General features: G+C 41.6%; 1 protein-coding gene across 3 annotated transcripts in view; it reads left to right on the top strand.

Annotated features, from left to right (window-relative positions):
• Positions 1 to 1,531: 1,531 nt before the first annotated feature.
• The window catches only part of LOC128691274 (uncharacterized), an 85,174-nt gene continuing 69,138 nt past the window's right edge, over positions 1,532 to 17,567 (top strand). For all 3 annotated transcript variants that reach the window (XM_070091550.1, XM_070091552.1, XM_070091549.1), the window contains exon 1: positions 1,532 to 3,194. The gene's annotated coding sequence lies outside the window, so the exon portion shown is untranslated. The remainder of the gene's footprint in view (positions 3,195 to 17,567) is intronic.

Below are 17,567 nucleotides of genomic sequence, written 5' to 3'. Positions count from 1 at the left end.
GGAGAGCTTCGTAGTGAAAACTACAGCATCAACAATATCTGAAATTATGTTAGAAAACAGAGCTCACTTCCAAGCATCGAGAGCTCCCCATACCAGGGATTTTGTATTGGTTGTCTATTTCTGCCTGGACACTCGTCTAAATCAAACCATTGCAGTCGCCATCCTCACTAAATCTGTGCATCGCCATACCAATTTGGGCTCTGATCTTAATTACCAGTATTGTGTTGTCAATGTTTTTATGGGTATGAGGTATGATGGTAATACAATGGTATACCAGCAGTATGTAAATAAGACACAATGTGGGTTTTAAAAGTAGAATTACCGACAATATGTTAGGTAAATGGACTCGTGTGCAACTAATGTGATATTTTATTGTGCAACGTTTCGCTCTCTGGGAGCTTTGTCAATCCAGTTTGACAAGGCTCTTGGAGAGCGAAACGTTGCTACAGTAGTGTCACATTAGTTGCACATGTGTACTTTTACCTAACAACGTGGGTTATACCATGTTGCTATGAGAGCGTTTCGTTCACTAGGAACTTGATCAATTCACACAGCGAACAACACGACATGGGTATTTATAGTGGTTGGGGAGAGGTCTTGACTCCTGAGGTAATGAAGTCACAGGTAAAGAATAAGAATGCACAACACTGTGGCTAGAATAATACACAAATAACCCACACATAGTTAATGGTCCAAGTCGGACCGAAACGTCGTCACAAGTTTCATTGTCTTATGAGTGGGTTATTTGTGTAAAATCACATGTAAGTAGCTAGCCAAGAAAGCAAGGTTATTGGATCTAGGTGTCAGATATTGTGAGAATAAGCCTTGCTATTCTTTGAATATTGCAGAATGAAGACTGGAGGCGTTGGAAATGTACTTAAGAGCATCGCGTGGAGTGACCATTATGAAGAAAATAAGGCAGAAGGAAATTAGAAGAGTTTGTGATGGTGTGAAAAGTATATTTACAGAGCGTTGAGGAAGGGCTGCCGAGATAATTTTGACATTTAGAAAGCATGGAATAACATATGTAAATCAAGAGGATGTATAAATCTTGGGGACATCCCAGAGAGTGTTGGAAGTAGGATTCGAGGGAAGTTTTAAGAGCAAGTTCAGCCGATGTAGTTGGAACTAAGTAGTTTCTGATGTAAGTCATGAAACTGTAGTGTGAGCATAGTTATAATTATGAAGGGATTCAGGAGAACCGGTTGTCTATAGAACGGATCGAAAAGTTTAGTTTCAGTCTAAAAATTGTTGGCTAATTGTAGATACGATGAATGACAATCGAACAGACTACAGTCTTTTGCTTCATCAGCGTAAGTGTCGATGAGTACTTTTAATTTTCGCGTTTACAATTAAATACATGTTTTTTCTATATTTGTCAAAACTAACCTAATCTACCCTATCCTAACTTAAAATGAGCAAAATATGATTGGTAAGAGTACAAGAAGCGTCAAGAAATGGACGCAGGGAGCCTCGTGGGAAAATTAACCTGTACAATGAAGATAGGTTGTCATGACTTGGTGCGAAGCACACAGTGAGCCAGTCTGGTGTCTGCCACTGAGAGAGTCACGTCACTGACTACACACCTCCCACCTTACTGGATATACGTGTGTCGCCACTCTCTCGTCCCACAACTGCTCAAGACGGTGCTCTCCCTGAAGTGCTGCTGTTTATATAGAAATCCTGGTTCTGGAGAGTTACCCAAACGCGAGTGATTCTCTTCGTCGTCTTTTTGTCTTCGTGGTACTTAGTCCTTTCTGGTGTTGCTGTGGGCCCGTGGACGATGGCGGTCCTTGAGAACGATGACACCCCAGAGTTCTAGCCAGTCGTGCTGGGTATCTGGGGAAGGTGAGAGGCGTTGCCCTCAGTACAGTGAACCATCAATGACAGCATAACGTTCTCAACGTGACGGCTCGCCAAATGACGATGTCTTCCACGATAAGCCACATGTAGCAAGCCTCGATCTTATCAGTTTACTGCTCTCAATTATTTTTTATACTGTTTTTCTGGAGCAAAATAATCGGATTTTAAATCCGCTGTTATGTTTCAGAAGGCAGACCCAGAAGTCTAGAACTTCATAACATCGGCTTTTGACGGAATGCGCAATGACCAGTTTTAATATATGAAAAAAAAAAAGACATTTGACAATTGAAAAGGTGTTTGGATGCCGATGTCACTGTCAGTGTGAACAGCGGCATGTAAGAGACTTTCTGCGACCTGTCTCCAGCGATATTCATGAAGACAATGTTACTCAGCAAATTTTGCGTTCACATGAAAAAGTCGAGAGTAAAATAACAGCGTAACATTGTTGTGCCGAGGGCAAATGAGACTGCAGACACAACCACAAGACTCACATTCAGTGGCACAGTTCTCGGTTCACAACCGAAAGAACCTGTATCCAAACTCCAGGAGGTGCGAGACGTGAGTAGCAGGTAGTAGATACCTAAGATATAGTCGATGTTGTCAGTGGCGTCCATAAGTAGAGAACATAAGGACAACAAAAATATACCACACTGAATTTACCGGATTATCCTGAGTTATTAACCCTTCGTGGTTACTAATCCATGGAGAATCTCAAGAACCACACTTGACAACACTCGCAGCGCCATCCACTAGCGACCAGACGCATTATTTTTGTCTGGTTAATGTGATAAAAATAGTATGTCAACAATGAATAGGTTATACTGAACCAGTGCACCATATAATAATTACAATACAACAGTCTTAAGAATACCAAACTTGGTACATGATCGAATTAAGTTACTTTTGAAGAATTTTTATACATGAAATCATGTCATTGACAACATGTGTCTTTACGGGATCAAATATTTTTTTCTGTTTGGTTTCAAAGGAAAGTATTTGTTAATCTTGTTGAGTAAATAGCGAATATCGTGAGAACATTCAGAAAGAAAATATTGAAATTTGGACATTAAAATTACATCACTGGTAAGCTACGTGTAGTAAGTACTCGGCTGGATGAAGCTCTACTTAAAGAAACAAAGAGACTAGAAAGGAACGCTTACAAATAAACTAGAAAAAAAATCAAATAGTGTACGTGTGATGGAATGCCAGTGTAGGAAGGAGGGAGAATGGCGGTGTGAAGGAGCACAGGGTTGTAGTCGACCCTTCGCCCTGAGTGTTGAACTCTCCATTCTTGCTTCTATCATATGTTCCTGGCCCACCACGTCTCACAGGTAACACCGCTTTCTCCTTCATGTTCTGACTAATTACCAAGATGTTTCTTTATATCATTGTTATTTAGCTTAATCTCAATGTATTATCCATGAGAGAGGCTATGGAAGGTTAAGTTAGAAGCTGTGATCAAACATTGATCAGTCTCGCAGGAGGATGAGTGAGACATGCGTTACGCTAGGTATTTCTTCTGACGAAACGTTTCGCCTGCTCTGCAGGCTTTATCAGTCGAATACAGAATTAGTTTTAGCTGTGTTTCCTGTGCGGCTAGTTTATTGTGTGCACGAAGCTTATCTTGTGAATTGTAGCCCAAAAATCAGGATTAGAGATCACAATGAGATTTTGTCAAATACCGCTGAGCATTGCTACACCACTAGAAAAATATTTTTGGATGAATGGTTCAGAGAACCGACATGTTGGTAAATTAGACACATGTGCAACTCTTGGGTATCTTTATTAAGGAAACGTTTCGCCACACAGTGGCTTCATCAGTCCATACGTTGGAGAAACTTGAAGAACAAGAGGAGAATGAGGTAATCAGTCCCTCAACCTTGAGTCGATGTGTTCAGTCCATCAGTCTTGAATAGAATACGGCATATCAGCGGAGAAGCAGCTTATAAACCGTATGGCAGGAGAGGTGCAGTAGTCATAGGTCGTGTCACATTTGTTCAATGTGGAAGTAGGTCGTGCCCAAGAATTAGGCAAACGAAGAATTCCTAAGTATTAAGATCCCAAGAAGTTGCAGTGTCTGACAGGTTTTTGGATGAATGGTTCAGAGAACCGACATGTTGAGGGACTGATTACCTCATTCTCCTCCTGTTCTTCAAGTTTCTCCTACGTATGGACTGATGAAGCCACTGTGTGGCGAAACGTTTCCTTAATAAAGATACCCAAGAGTTGCACATGTGTCTAATTTACCTAGAAAAATATTGTTCATTTCATATTTTCCAATTACTTCATATAGTTGTATACAATACAGTAAGGAATAATTCAATGAAAATAAGTCCATTTTACTTTTTGGGGGTTATCCTAGGTGATTTACACATGTTATTTAGGTTAGGTTAGGTACGGAAACAGGACAGGCGTTCCCTGACTCGGGTCTTAGTCATATGATGACCTGCCGTTCGAGGTTTTAGTCATCTGACCGAGGCCTTCCGCTGGCTTACCGGTCCACCCCTTTAAAAGTTATGGTCATAATTGTAACCATTGTTTTTTTTATGTTACTTGTACAGAGAAAGATCGCAATCAGCAAGATTCCACCTAACTGTGATCATTCTCTGTATATACTCACTTGTTTCTGCGTGGTGCCTGGAGTATACTTGGAGAGGGTTTCGGGGGTCAACCCCCCTCCGGCCTGGTCTGACCAGGCCTCATGGATCAGGGCCTGATCAATATGTTACTTATGTACGGTAATTTGTGTAACTATATGTGTACCAGAACCTATATAAACTTACTTATTGATCACAGTCCTGGAGACAGTAGATGCAGAGGAGTCTTTTACCTTTCTTAGGCGATAATAATACCCAAATATTGCACATGTCTTGTTCATCAACTAGTAGCTTGTGTGGAATTTACCATCATATTTATTGTAACGATAGTAGTGCTTGTGGAAATATTGTTTATGTTGCATTTCCAATTGTCAGTGTTTAGCTGAATTATCAGTCTAGACAAGTTGTTAGGTCTTAATTGGCTACAGTGTCCCGTAGCTCGATTGCTAGTGCACCATCTCACACATTGAGGTCCGTGGTGCGATCCCCGGTACGGGTAGAAACATTCGGACGTGTTTCCTGAAGACACCAGGGTGTGGGTCGCATCCTGGGGACAAAATTTGACCTAATTTGCCCGAAATGCTTTGCATAACAAGGGGCTTTCTATATAGTAGTATGTTACTGATGTCTGCTATTCTTGTATACTTTGTACATGTACTTGTAGAAATAAAGATTATTATTTTTATTATTATTATTATTATTATTATTATTAAAGGAAGGAAGCAGTGGTTTGCAGCACAACTTTTTTTTAGTATTAATTCTATGATGCATGTATATACAGGAGGCCTGGTCTCAGACCGGGCCGCGGGGGCGTTGACCCCCGGAACTCTCTCCAGGTAAACTCCAGGTAAACTGAATATCATAAGTGTAGCCTTATACATAGCAAATATATTTTGAGGTTGTTTATGTTTCTGCCTGGCCACATACACTGTTAGCAATATGCAAAAATCGCGAATAAGCTCGAGTTGTTCCCTTGAACGGATCTTCTTGGACTTCTTACTCATTTCTGCAACATTACAAGCTTCTGATGATGTGTCGATTGCAACACGAAAGGCCTAGAGCTATCATTTAACTTCCCCCGTGGTTGTTTTGCAGTGGTTCCGTGTTTCATGGCTCCCACGGCCCAGTCTAAGGCCAGGGTCGAGGATAAATTTCTTGAAAGAAGCAGCTCAAGAATTAGAATATCTCAAGATATTATACACAAATAATCCGTACATAGGAGAAAGAAAATTATGACGATGTTTCGGTCCGAACTGAACATTAACTAGTCTCAGTGTGAGACTAGTTAATGGTTCAATTCGGACCCGCGATCAGAGTCATAAAACTCCAGACCGACGCGTTAGCCACTGGGCCAGCTGGCTACAATAAGATTCTTCCAACTAGTTATATTTATAGACCATAGGAAGGTTAGCATAGGTACCACTGTAACCACAAGTGCATGTTTTTACAGACGAATCTCCCGCCAGTGGGAGAATGTCACGGCCACGAGGAAGCCGACAAAAAAATAATCGTTTACATCTGAACGTTTATCACTGGTTGTGTGAGAATGTGTTAGACAGACACAGTGCCTGACTGAGATTTCCAGGCGGAGGTCTGTTTATTGTGAGAGCAGCAACAGAAGCTGCAGCAGCTGCAGCAGCGACACAGGGGGCGCCGCCGCTACTGCTGTAGCTCCTGTTGCTGCTGCTGCTGTTACTGTTGCCCCATTAGAGAGTGTTAGACCTTTTTATTTTGCGAACTTGCATACATCAGTAGTGTGCTGCTACCTTATTCTACGTGATAGTTACATAGTGGGAGCAAACACTGTTTCCCTGTCGTATTCCATCACACAGGATGGTAGTGTGCTTACGTGCTTTACAGACATTTAAAGATTAGTGTTGGGTGGGGAGCAGACAATACCGCGACTGGAATGCACAATATCGTGGTTGAAATACAATAGCCTGGTTGAAATACACACTACTGTTGACTGGAACACAGTACAATAGTTGGAACACAGTACCGTGGCTAGAACACAAAATACAGCAGTTGGAACACACAGTGCAGTCGTTGGAATACACTAATGGTTGAAACACAGTAACGTGGCTGGAACATTTCAGGAATCACTCACAGCTCGCATTAGAGGAAACTTCAGGTGACGTTTCGGTTCATCCTGATTATTATTATTATAATCAAGGGGGAAGCGCTAAACCCGGAGGATTATACAGCGCCTGGGGGGGGATGTGGAAGGCATTCAGGCTTAATTCGGGGAACTGGAGCACAGATCCAATTCCCTAAATCAAGAGCCCCTCACCAACATCAAGGAACCTTCCTTGAGGGAGATTCATCCTGAACCTTTATTGAATCGCAGCTGAAATGTTGTGATTTGATCCCCTGTACTGTCTTCATCGTTATCCCTGACTGCTACTCTAACGTAGAACAAGGAATGGTGGAGGCTCGTTCCTCCGACCACCTATAGTGAGACACACATGTAACCATTCACTATACATTCTGCATGTTTTTTTCCTCTACAAACTTTTAATCTATGCGTTATGCTCACTAACCCTGACAGTGAGGTACTTCTTGCTAACGTCTGCAGTTCATCTGTGTCTTTAAGTCATATGTGCCCCAGGGGCCAATAAGGAAGTTAGGCACGTCTTGTCAGGAATACGTCCAACCACCAAGAGAGTCTAGCCCAGACTGACTACTTCAGGCGAGTTGTGAACACCCCCCTCTATCACGTGATAGCTCCGTGGACAGTTGCTGCCCAGCAACACAGAAGCCGGCAGAGTAACGAGCCACGAGCGATAATTACAGTAGTTAGACAATCAAGACTTGAACTATGAGCACATAATAATAATATATGAATGTTACATCCTACCTAACAAAAGTAACTAGGTCAAATAATAATATAAAGCAATATATTTACGATTTAGCTATTATCGCAGATATAAGCAATATAAAATTATATGAAAAGGTAATATACATTATATACATTGTGACCCATTCAGGGGTTGCAACAGTCTTTATCATACCTCTTCCTGTGTGTGTGTGTGTGTGTGTGTGTGTGTGTGTGTGGATGCCTCAACACTCTTGAAACCCCACAATAAAATAATTGAGGCAAGACAGGTGACAAGACGCTCCCAGCAGGCAGGAAGATAATCTGTAAGAAATAAGACGTGTGTGTGTGTGCACAGTAAATCCTAATTTATGCTAAGTTTCGCTCTAGATAGACCATCGAAGCGCTGTTTAGAGCGAAACGCAGTTTAAATAATTTGCTCTGCAGGGAGTGAAATGCAGGGAGGTATATACGCAGTAACAAGCACATCAAGCAAAAGCTCCTATACCCCACTGGGTGTTGAGAGAGGAAGCACCACCCCTCACCACCTCCCAAAGACAACAGACACCTGGGTCTGATGCTGCTCAGCAGGACACCACCGTCTCCTTGGCGTCCTCCTTGAAGGAGTCACATGGGACCGAGCACACAAAAAAGCACACCACTCACGGCCAGCATCCCTGAATAAGTCACCCAGCCAGAATTAGATCACTGGCGAATTCCTTCCTATATGACAAACGCAGCTGTCAACACAGGGGATAGCTTTCATAATGCTTATTGCAGAGGTGTACAGATCCACTCGTGACCCTGACGGTGGCGAGTGAGACGTCAAGCCTGGCGAGTGAGATGTACTCACCTATATGTGTTTGCAGGAGTCGAATCACAGCGCCTGGCGAGTGAGACGACATGGGTAAAGTGTCTTCTAATCAAATGTACTTATTGTTGCATGTGGATATAAGTCACTCTTACTTTATTGGGTCATCCTAAGTACTTTACACTTATGTTTGGAAGTAAGACTTGTGTAAAAATGTTACTTGCGCAAGGAAAATGAGTAAATTTATTTACTTATTCACTCGCTTGATTTCTTAATAAGTCACATACTTACATGCGTACTTACCTACTTACCTCCCTACTTACTTGTCTGAATTTTACGTCTTTCAGTTTTAACATAATATCGAGTCTTCAGAATTTCTTCAGAAGTCTGATATCTTTTCCTAACCAACACAGTGGTAGACATCATGGCTCACAGTGGTAGACATCATGGCTCTTATATTTTTAAAGCGGTGTTCTCGGGAGGCCTAGTCCACTTTATCAACATGACAAATCATCTTAAACACATGAGAGTGAGGGTACCATCACACTAGCCGACTTCATTTATATACGAGTATCAGCTCTCTCAAATATAAAATGTTTGCCCGTATTATCTTGTTGTTGTTGGTTAACTTTAATTACCCTACCCAAACCTAGAATAAATAACATTAATTTTTGTAGAGGCTTATAACGTGCAGATATCAACATTTTGTAATATTTGCAGAAAAAAATTGCTTGTTCTGTACCGATGTGTACTTCTGTTAACCCTTTTGTGGTATAATTCCTAGTTCTTTTGTATATCCATTTGCTCTTGCACCACCGTCCACAAGATAGATATGAGTTGCACAATAAACTAGCCACTTCGGCGACAGAATCAAATAAATCCCATTAAATAGGTTTGTGAAAAAAATCTGCATTAGTTTCAAACTCAGTCGATCCCTTGTGATGCCGTGTTCAGACTCATCATCTTTTATTAACTGATCTGTTAATGAGGTCAAGCTGATAGGACGGTGATTAGAAGCTGCAGACCTATCTACTCTTCTGTAAAAACAGGTCAAAGCTATAGGTTCGAACCAGTGAACTTCAACAAGAGAGGCGAGAGCGAATGTACCAGGCCAAATGGCCTAGTACATTATCGGAGTTCGTTGGGTTGAACCTACAGTGTCGTAAAAACAGATGCCGAGTAAGACACATATGTAACGCTGGGGTGTCTTTATTGATGGATAAGACATGTGTAACACTGGGGTGTCTTTTGATGAGTAAGGCACATGTCCAACACTTAACTATCTTTATAGCCGAGATATTTCGTCTGGTCAGCAGGCTTCGTCAGACAGAATGTAGAGCGATGTAGATGTGAGGTGATCAGTCTTTTAGTCCTTGAGGGACTGACCACCTGAAACTTTCTTCTCCAGGCTGGGGGACTGATCACCTCATATAAAACATTCCTACTGCATATTTTGTCACCTCTGTATTTCGACCGACGAAACCTACTGAGCAGGTCTCTCCAGTGAAGATAATGTTGCACATGTGTCTTATTGGTCTCTGATTTCATTCAGATTTCTAAGATCAAATTGGAAATGAAGTTTTTTCTAAAAATTTAGCAGTAAATTGGTAATAATCAGCGAGGTTATGTTATGTTTTGTCAGGTTAGGTTAGGGTCCAGGTAGCCTCCAGGTAGCCTCCAGGGTATGTTATGTTAGGTTATATTATGTAGGGTTTAGTTAGGTAAGATAACTCAGGAAACAGAACAGGTATTTCCTGACACGGATCTTTAGCGCATGATGACCCGCCACTGGAATTTTTGGTCATCTGACCGAGCCCTTCCAGTGGCTTACCTCTCAACCCCTTTAAAAGTTAATTACAACGAGGTTTTCAATGATAGATTAAAATAGATCTACCTAGTATTGAATCTTACACCTGTCTACCTGGAAGTGAGGTCTAATTTTTTATAAGAAAATTGGATATAAATGGTGATAACAAGTGATAATCACGAAAATATTTAGACGGGTTTTCTTCGTTAAAATGTTATATATAACGACCAGCTTTTTAATCAACAAATACATTTTATTTTATTAAAATACTTTTCTTCATTTTTGTCTTTTTCTTTTTCTTCTCCTTCGTCTTCCGCTTCTTCATATTATTGTTGTTGCTGATCTTTTCGTACAGCATTCCGAAATTTCGCTCCCAAAATCTATATATAGTAAAGATTCCGTAGAATGTATAAAGTATTCATAGCAGCAGTGTATATATGATCTATCGTCGGTTACACGCTTGTATGTGTAAAAAAAATAGACCGGCCTGTAAACACGGACTGTATTTTGACGAGAAACTAAAGATTTTTTTTTTATTGTGGTCAATTTAGATGGTCTCCTCATAGAAATAAAATCATTGTGCGGTACTTCACAGCACTGATGATGGGAACTCATGTCCTGCCGCTATCCAGAACCTTTATTTGTGTTTTGTAATATTTATGGGGATTATTAGAACCAGAGAGGCTTCCCTGGTAAGATTTAGCAATGTTTTTAATCTGTGTTTGGGTTTATATGCATGCGTTTGGGTGATCTTCATGTACAAGGACAAGGGTGTGATGCATTTTTCTTTAAAAGGGTTTGGAAACCTGTTTCTGCAAACAAATAACCCGCACATGGGAGAGAAAAGCTTACGACGACGTTTCGGTCCGATTTGGACCATTTACGAAGTCACGCTAACACAAAAAAGAGAAGGAGCCAGTATATATAGGCGGCTGGACAGGGATGGAACCAAGAGAGGAAGGAAAAGAAGTAGTGGTGTATTGTGTATTGTTCCAGCCACGGTATTGTACCTTTTTGTTCTTTTCTGTTTCTGCAATTATCATAGGTTGCATGGAGAGACTTTTGATGCACTGAAACCAGTTGTTCACCATGAACCCAATCTTGACTTCCCTAAACAGTGTGGTCGTTCAGGCTACACCAGACCTGCTCTTTAATATCTCACTAAATATGTTCATGAACACACCTCACCTGACCTAAATTGGGTCATAAGCAACCCACCATACTTAAACTTGGTCATAAGTTTCCCACCAGATCTAAACCTGGTCATAAATATCCCACCAGACCTTCTCGTAAAAAATCACACAGTTGGGTCAGCAATATGCTTAACGTACACACAGAACACTGTCCATGTCAATAACGGTGGTGTTGACTTAGTTAATTGTGAGCCAAACTTTACCTGCCTCAGTAATTGAATCTCTGCTTCTTTAACCTTCTTCTGGGTTTGCCAACCTCCTGGGCTTAATCTCCCGATGGGTTTACCCCTCTTCGCTGGTTTGTTCTCCTCCCTGGTTTATCCTACCACCACCTGAGACCATTTATGTGGATATGAGAATCAATACTTTGGTAAGTACTTAGCCAAGGCTTCCTCACTCCACTGCCTCTTCCCTTCTCTCTCTCCTTCACTCCACTGCTACTTCCCTTCCCTCCTTCTCTCCCTCCCTCACTTCATTGCTACTTCCCTCCCTCCCTCACTCCACCAACAGTTTGTTGGCTGGGCTACTGGAACACTGGTGCAGTGCTCGGTTTAGGGCGGCGACCTACTTGCTGTTGTAAGGTGATTATTTACTGAGAACACTCTTGTAAATCACCTGACTGCTTCACTGATGGTGGCCATTTTGTGTACATGTGTGTGTCCGTACATAGCTGTGTGTATGCACACAAAACCTTTTCCTCCTCACCTATATGTGGTTGCAACGGTCGAGTCTTAGCTCCCGGCCCTGTTAGCCTCTTGGTCTAGATCATACTTACTCTTTAAAACTATGTACAGAACAGTAAGTAAGTAAGTAAGTAAGTTTATTCAGGTATACACAAATACAGTTGCATAGAATTATCATACATAGCAGCATATGTGTAGAGAACCTAGGATAACCCAAAAAAGTCAGACAGAGTGACTTATTTCCATTGGGGTCCTTTTACCTTATTATTATAATATAAAGGTTATAATATTTTCTTATTATTCTACAATGAAGATAACATCTTATCATACTAAAAAGACTATCTACTACACCAAGGTCATTAAGACTATCTACAATACGAGGGTCATTACTAGGAATAAGGTAAAATTTACACGTATGTTAGCTAAAAAATAGAAAATCATTCCCCTCCCTTTCTGTAGCTACATTCATCAGACACCTTTTGGCACTCTTCTTGAACTGGTTCATGCTATGACTGGCTTTGACATGTGCGAGCAGTCTGTTCCATTCCTTTATTGCTGTACAATAAAAGGTGTTTGAAGCCTGGCCACTGACTGTGGGTACTACAAAGTTGTGCTCTCTCCCCCTAGTACTATGATTGCTTTGGTTCCCAACCTTGACAAAATTGACAGCAAGATATTCTGGACATTGTTTGTGAGCAATTTTATAAACATGATTTAGCTTCAGTTGTTTTACTCTGTCTTCAACATTCAGCATATCCAACTGCTGTAATTCATCCTGGCCTACATGGTCTCTTGGTCCCAGCCCCAGGATGAATCTTACGATTTTGTTCTGGGTGATTTGCAGTCTATCTTTCAGTTTTTTTGTCAAGGCAGAGTACCAAGAAGAGCAAGCGTAATCCATATGGCATTGTATAAGGGCTAGACATGGGTCCTGCGAGCCTCAGTAGGTAGACTCTGTGCTTGTCTATACAGGAACTTCAGTCTGGCATTCGCTTTCTTTACTACACTGTTCCCTATCAATTCTCCTGACATGCATGGGTCAAAGGGGATTCCCAAATATTTTACTGATGAAACCAAAGTGATGGGCTCCCCATTACATTGAACAGTTTATGTTTCGTGCCAAAGAGAATGGCTTCAGTTTTCCCTAGGTGTAATGATAGTTTGTTGTCTACTAACCATTTGCTGCAGGACTCCAGTTCCAGTGTTAAAACATTAGCAATATCTTGTGGGTCTTTACCTGACACTAACAGAGCACTGTCATCTGCATACAGTAGGAGTTTGCACTTGACACTGATAGGCATATCATTGACATAACATAAGAATAAGGGACCCAGAATACTACCTTGGGGAACTCCACATGTTATCGGCAGGGGTTCTGATTCTGTTTTGTTGATTTTGACTATTTGTCTCCTGTTGCTAAGGTAGGACTTAAACCAGTCTACAGAACCTATACCGATAGCTTGAAGTTTATTACATAATATATTGTGGTTGACAGTATCGAAGGCCTTTTGCAGGTCTAAGGTTACCATACCTATGAGGTTCCCCTTTGACATTTCAGTTCTCAGGTAATCCATCAGATTAATAAGGGAGGTGTCGGTTGAGTAGGATATTCTAAAGCCCGATTGATAGCTATGGAGAATGTTGTTGTCATTAAGGTACTTAACTACTTGAGAATATACCGCCCTCTTTAGAATTTTAGATATTATACTGAGTATACTAACAGGCCTATAGTTGCTTACATCAGACCTACTATTTTTCTTGAAGATAGGAGTAACTCTGGCCTCCTTGAACCCCTCCGGTACGGTATTAGTGGTAATTGATAGATTTATTATGTGAGCAATAGGGATTGACAGTTCAGAAGCACCATCTTTTAGGAACTTAGACGGGATGTTATCAGGGCCTGTGCTCTTAGTTGGGTTTAACCTGCTTAGTTCTTTTTGAATAAAGTCATGAGATACACTTACTAGTTGACAACTGTTTGGGGTTACCCCTTTATTGGTATAGTATGTTTGAAACTTATCAGAGTCTGTGTTAAAGGTATTTGATGCAGCTGGTAGTTTACTTACTAGTGTTGATGCAACAGATGTGTAGTATGAATTAAAGCAATTTGCCACCTTAGATGTTTCGTGGCATACCTCATTATCGATAGTGAGTACTATGTTAGACCTATCTACTGGCTTACGGCTATACCCCAACTGTTTTAGTTGTTGCCAGAGCTTTCTGGGGTTATGCTTATACTCTTCAATTTTTGAGCAGTAGTGCTTTGCCTTTGCTCCTTTTATAAGTCTCTGTACTCTGTTCCTCACCCTTTGGAATTCTTTTAGTGCTGCAATATCCTCTCTGTTTGCTTTAAATCTTTTTAGCAGCTGGTCTCTGAATTTCATATTATCTAATATCTCAGTATTCATCCAGGGTTCAGTTCTTCGTTTAATCCTAACCTCTTTAACTGGTGCAATATTATCAAGGATGGTAGTGAACATTGTTTTGAACCTGCCTCCACCACTTCTTTGTCCAGGTTATTGTACTTCCCGACCACCCTAAAGCTGAAAAAAACACCTCCTGAAATCACTATGACTCCTCTGCGTTATTAACTTTCACCTGTGCCCTCAAGTACCTGTTTACAGCCTCTCAAACATTTTATCCCTGACTACCCTTTCAATTTCCCTGAGTGTTTTGCATGTTATTGTCATATCTTCCCTGGTTCGGTTCCTTCAGCCTTTCCTCATAACTCATCTTACATAGCTCTGAAACTAGCCTCGTTGCATACCTCTGCACTTGTACACCTAGTTACACGTACACTTAGTTGTATGTACACCTAGTTGCATGTACACACACAAAGGCTGTAAATCTCCCTCAAGGAGATGGACCTAGGGGCGAGCACAACACCATGCACATCACCCGAGACGCACATCAACTAAATAACCTCCGCATAAACGGATGTTTAGCAACTCTAAGATTAGCTTTCAGGAAGCTCAACAAAGAGTCATTCACATCACTGTACAGGGCAAGTCAGGCTCATATTGGGGTACGCAGCACCAGTGTAGAACCAGAAACCAAACCTGGTCAGATATGTAAAGGAACTTTAACAGTGCAGATATATGTTTGTCTCACGAAATCGTAGTAACATGATTGTAAACAACGGGTGGGGTTGAATCTAGAGCCGAGTGGGTTACGCACTGACCTGGAGTTTTACGTCTCACTCGCCATGTATTCTACCTCCACCCGTTCCATGGTTTGATATATACACCAAAACTGATATGATGAGAGGTATGACGTTGGAGGGTAGAAGAACCAAGGGGGACTTGATATCAGTGTTCAAAATGCTAAAGAATTGATAAGGTGGACAGGGATAGATTGTCAAGAGGCGGAAAACAGGAACACGAGGGCACAGCTGGAAGTTAAAAACACGTACAAGTTACAGGGATATTAGGCAATATTTCTTTAGCTTTAGACTCGTAAGCAAGTGGGAACGAATATCAAAATGGTATACAATACAGACAGGTTGGTAAGTAAGACACATAGGCAACTTTAATCAAAACGTTTCGCCTACACAGTAGGCTTCTTAAGTCGAGTACAAAAAGTAGGCAGGAGCAGTAGAGATGTGAAGACGATGTAATCAGTCCATCACCCTGCCTACTTTCTGTACTCGACTGAAGAAGCCTACTGTATAGGCGAAACGTTTCGATTAAAGTTACCTATTTGTTGCCTATGTGTCTTACTTACCAACCTGTCGGTATTGTACAACATTTTGATATTCACTCTGTCACACTGCAACACAATGGCATCTTGGTACAGAAGAGAAAACACCTAGGAAAACTTTTTCAAGTGAGAATTGTTTGATCTGAGAGGGACGTGACCTCTCAGTGGCTACAGTCTCACTACTACTACTCTGCACCTCTCCTTCCGACAGTATATAAGTCCCCACACTGTCGCTTGATCTTCAAATTGTTCCAGACTATGGAACAGAACTCTTCTTCAGGCTGAGGGGCTGACAACCTCAAATTTACGACTTCAAGGGTGATGGACTGATTACATCGTCTTCTCATCTCTACTGCTCCTGCCTACTTTCTGTACTCGACTGAAGAAGCCTACTGTGTAGACGAAACGTTTCGATTAAAATTGCCTATCTGTTGCAGCGCACTCAGCTCACACACTGAGGTCTGGAGTTCGAATCTCCGGTACGGCTGGAAAACATTAGGGGCGTGTTTCCATAAGACACCTGCTGTCCCTGTTCGCCCATCAGTATGAAATGGGTACCTGGGTGTTAGTCGACAGATGTAGGTCACATCCTGGGACATAACTGACATAATTTTCTCGAAATGCTCAGCATAACAAGCGGCTTTCTATATAGTAGTATGTCATTGATGTCAGCTATGATCTGTATACCTTGTACATGTACTTGTAGAAATAAAGATATTATTATTATTATTATTATTATTATTATTATTATTATTATTATTATTGTGTAGATAAATACATATAGACGAGTATGTGACAGAAATATGAAATGAAAGTTTGCGTATTTTGACTTTTCACTGAGGTCCTTATCAGCAGATACAAGAGAGGAGAACAAGGTTACATAAGAGGAGAAATGTCACATGTAAATGTGTCATTACTGGAGCCTCAGGTCACCTGTATTCTGGCTCAGTTAAAAAATTACTTTGAGGGAGAGAGACAGAGAGAGAGACAGAGAGAGAGACAGAGAGAGAGACAGAGAGACAGACAGAGAGACAGACAGAGAGACAGACAGAGAGACAGAGAGAGAGAGAGAGAGAGAGAGGGGAGGAAATTTTCTCCATCACTGGCAATGTGACGGTCAATTTGTGTGTGTGTTTATTTGCATTACCCAGGGTGTGTACACTAGCTATGCCTCCACCCCCACATTCATGTTCACACATGTGCATACAGCCCCGTCTGCCTCAGACACACACACACACACACACACACACACACACACACATAGATCAGAGGTGTGCCTGTTCGCAGATGATGTGAAGTTAATGGGGAGAATTAAATCAGATGAGGATCAGGCAGGACTTTAAAGAGACCTGGACAGGCTGGACACGTGGTCCAGCAACTGGCTTCTTGAATTCAACCCTGCCAAATGCAAAGTCATGAAGATCGGAGAAGGGCAAAGAAGACCGCAGACCGAGTATAGGCTAGGTGGCCAAAGACTGCAAGCCTCGCTCAAGGATCTTGGGGTGACCATAACACCGAGCATGTCTCCGGAGGCACACATCAACCAGATAACTGCTGCAGCATATGGGCGCCTGGAAAACCTGAGAATAGCGTTCCGATACCTTAATAAGGCATCGTTCAAGACAATGTACACTGTGTACATCAGGCCCATACTGGAGTATGCAGCACCAGTTTGGAACCCACACCTGGTCAAGCATGTCAAGACATTAGAGAAAGTGCAAAGGTTTGCAACAAGGCTAGTTCCGGAGCTCAGGGGTATGTCCTACGACATTGGAGGACAGGAGGGTCAGGGAAGACATGATAACGACATACAAAATACTGCGTGGAATAGATAAGGTGGACAGAGACAGGTTGTTCCAGAGAGGGGGGACAGAAACAAGGGGTCATAATTGGAAGCTGAAGACTCAGACGAGTCAGAGGGATGTTAGGAAGTATTTCTTCAGTCATAGAGTCGTCAGGAAGTGGAATAGCCTAGCAAGTGAAGTAGTGGAGGCAGGAACCATACATAGCTTTAAGACGAGGTATGACAAAGCTCAGGAAGCAGATAGAGAGAGGACCTAGTAGCGATCAGTGAAGAGGCGGGGCCAGGAGCTGAGTAT

The sequence above is a fragment of the Cherax quadricarinatus genome, chromosome 36 (assembly GCF_038502225.1).
Source record: "Cherax quadricarinatus isolate ZL_2023a chromosome 36, ASM3850222v1, whole genome shotgun sequence".
NCBI lineage: Eukaryota > Metazoa > Arthropoda > Malacostraca > Decapoda > Parastacidae > Cherax > Cherax quadricarinatus.
The sequence above is the reverse complement of the archived record's forward strand: the minus strand, read 5'-3'. Positions and strand labels throughout refer to the sequence as shown.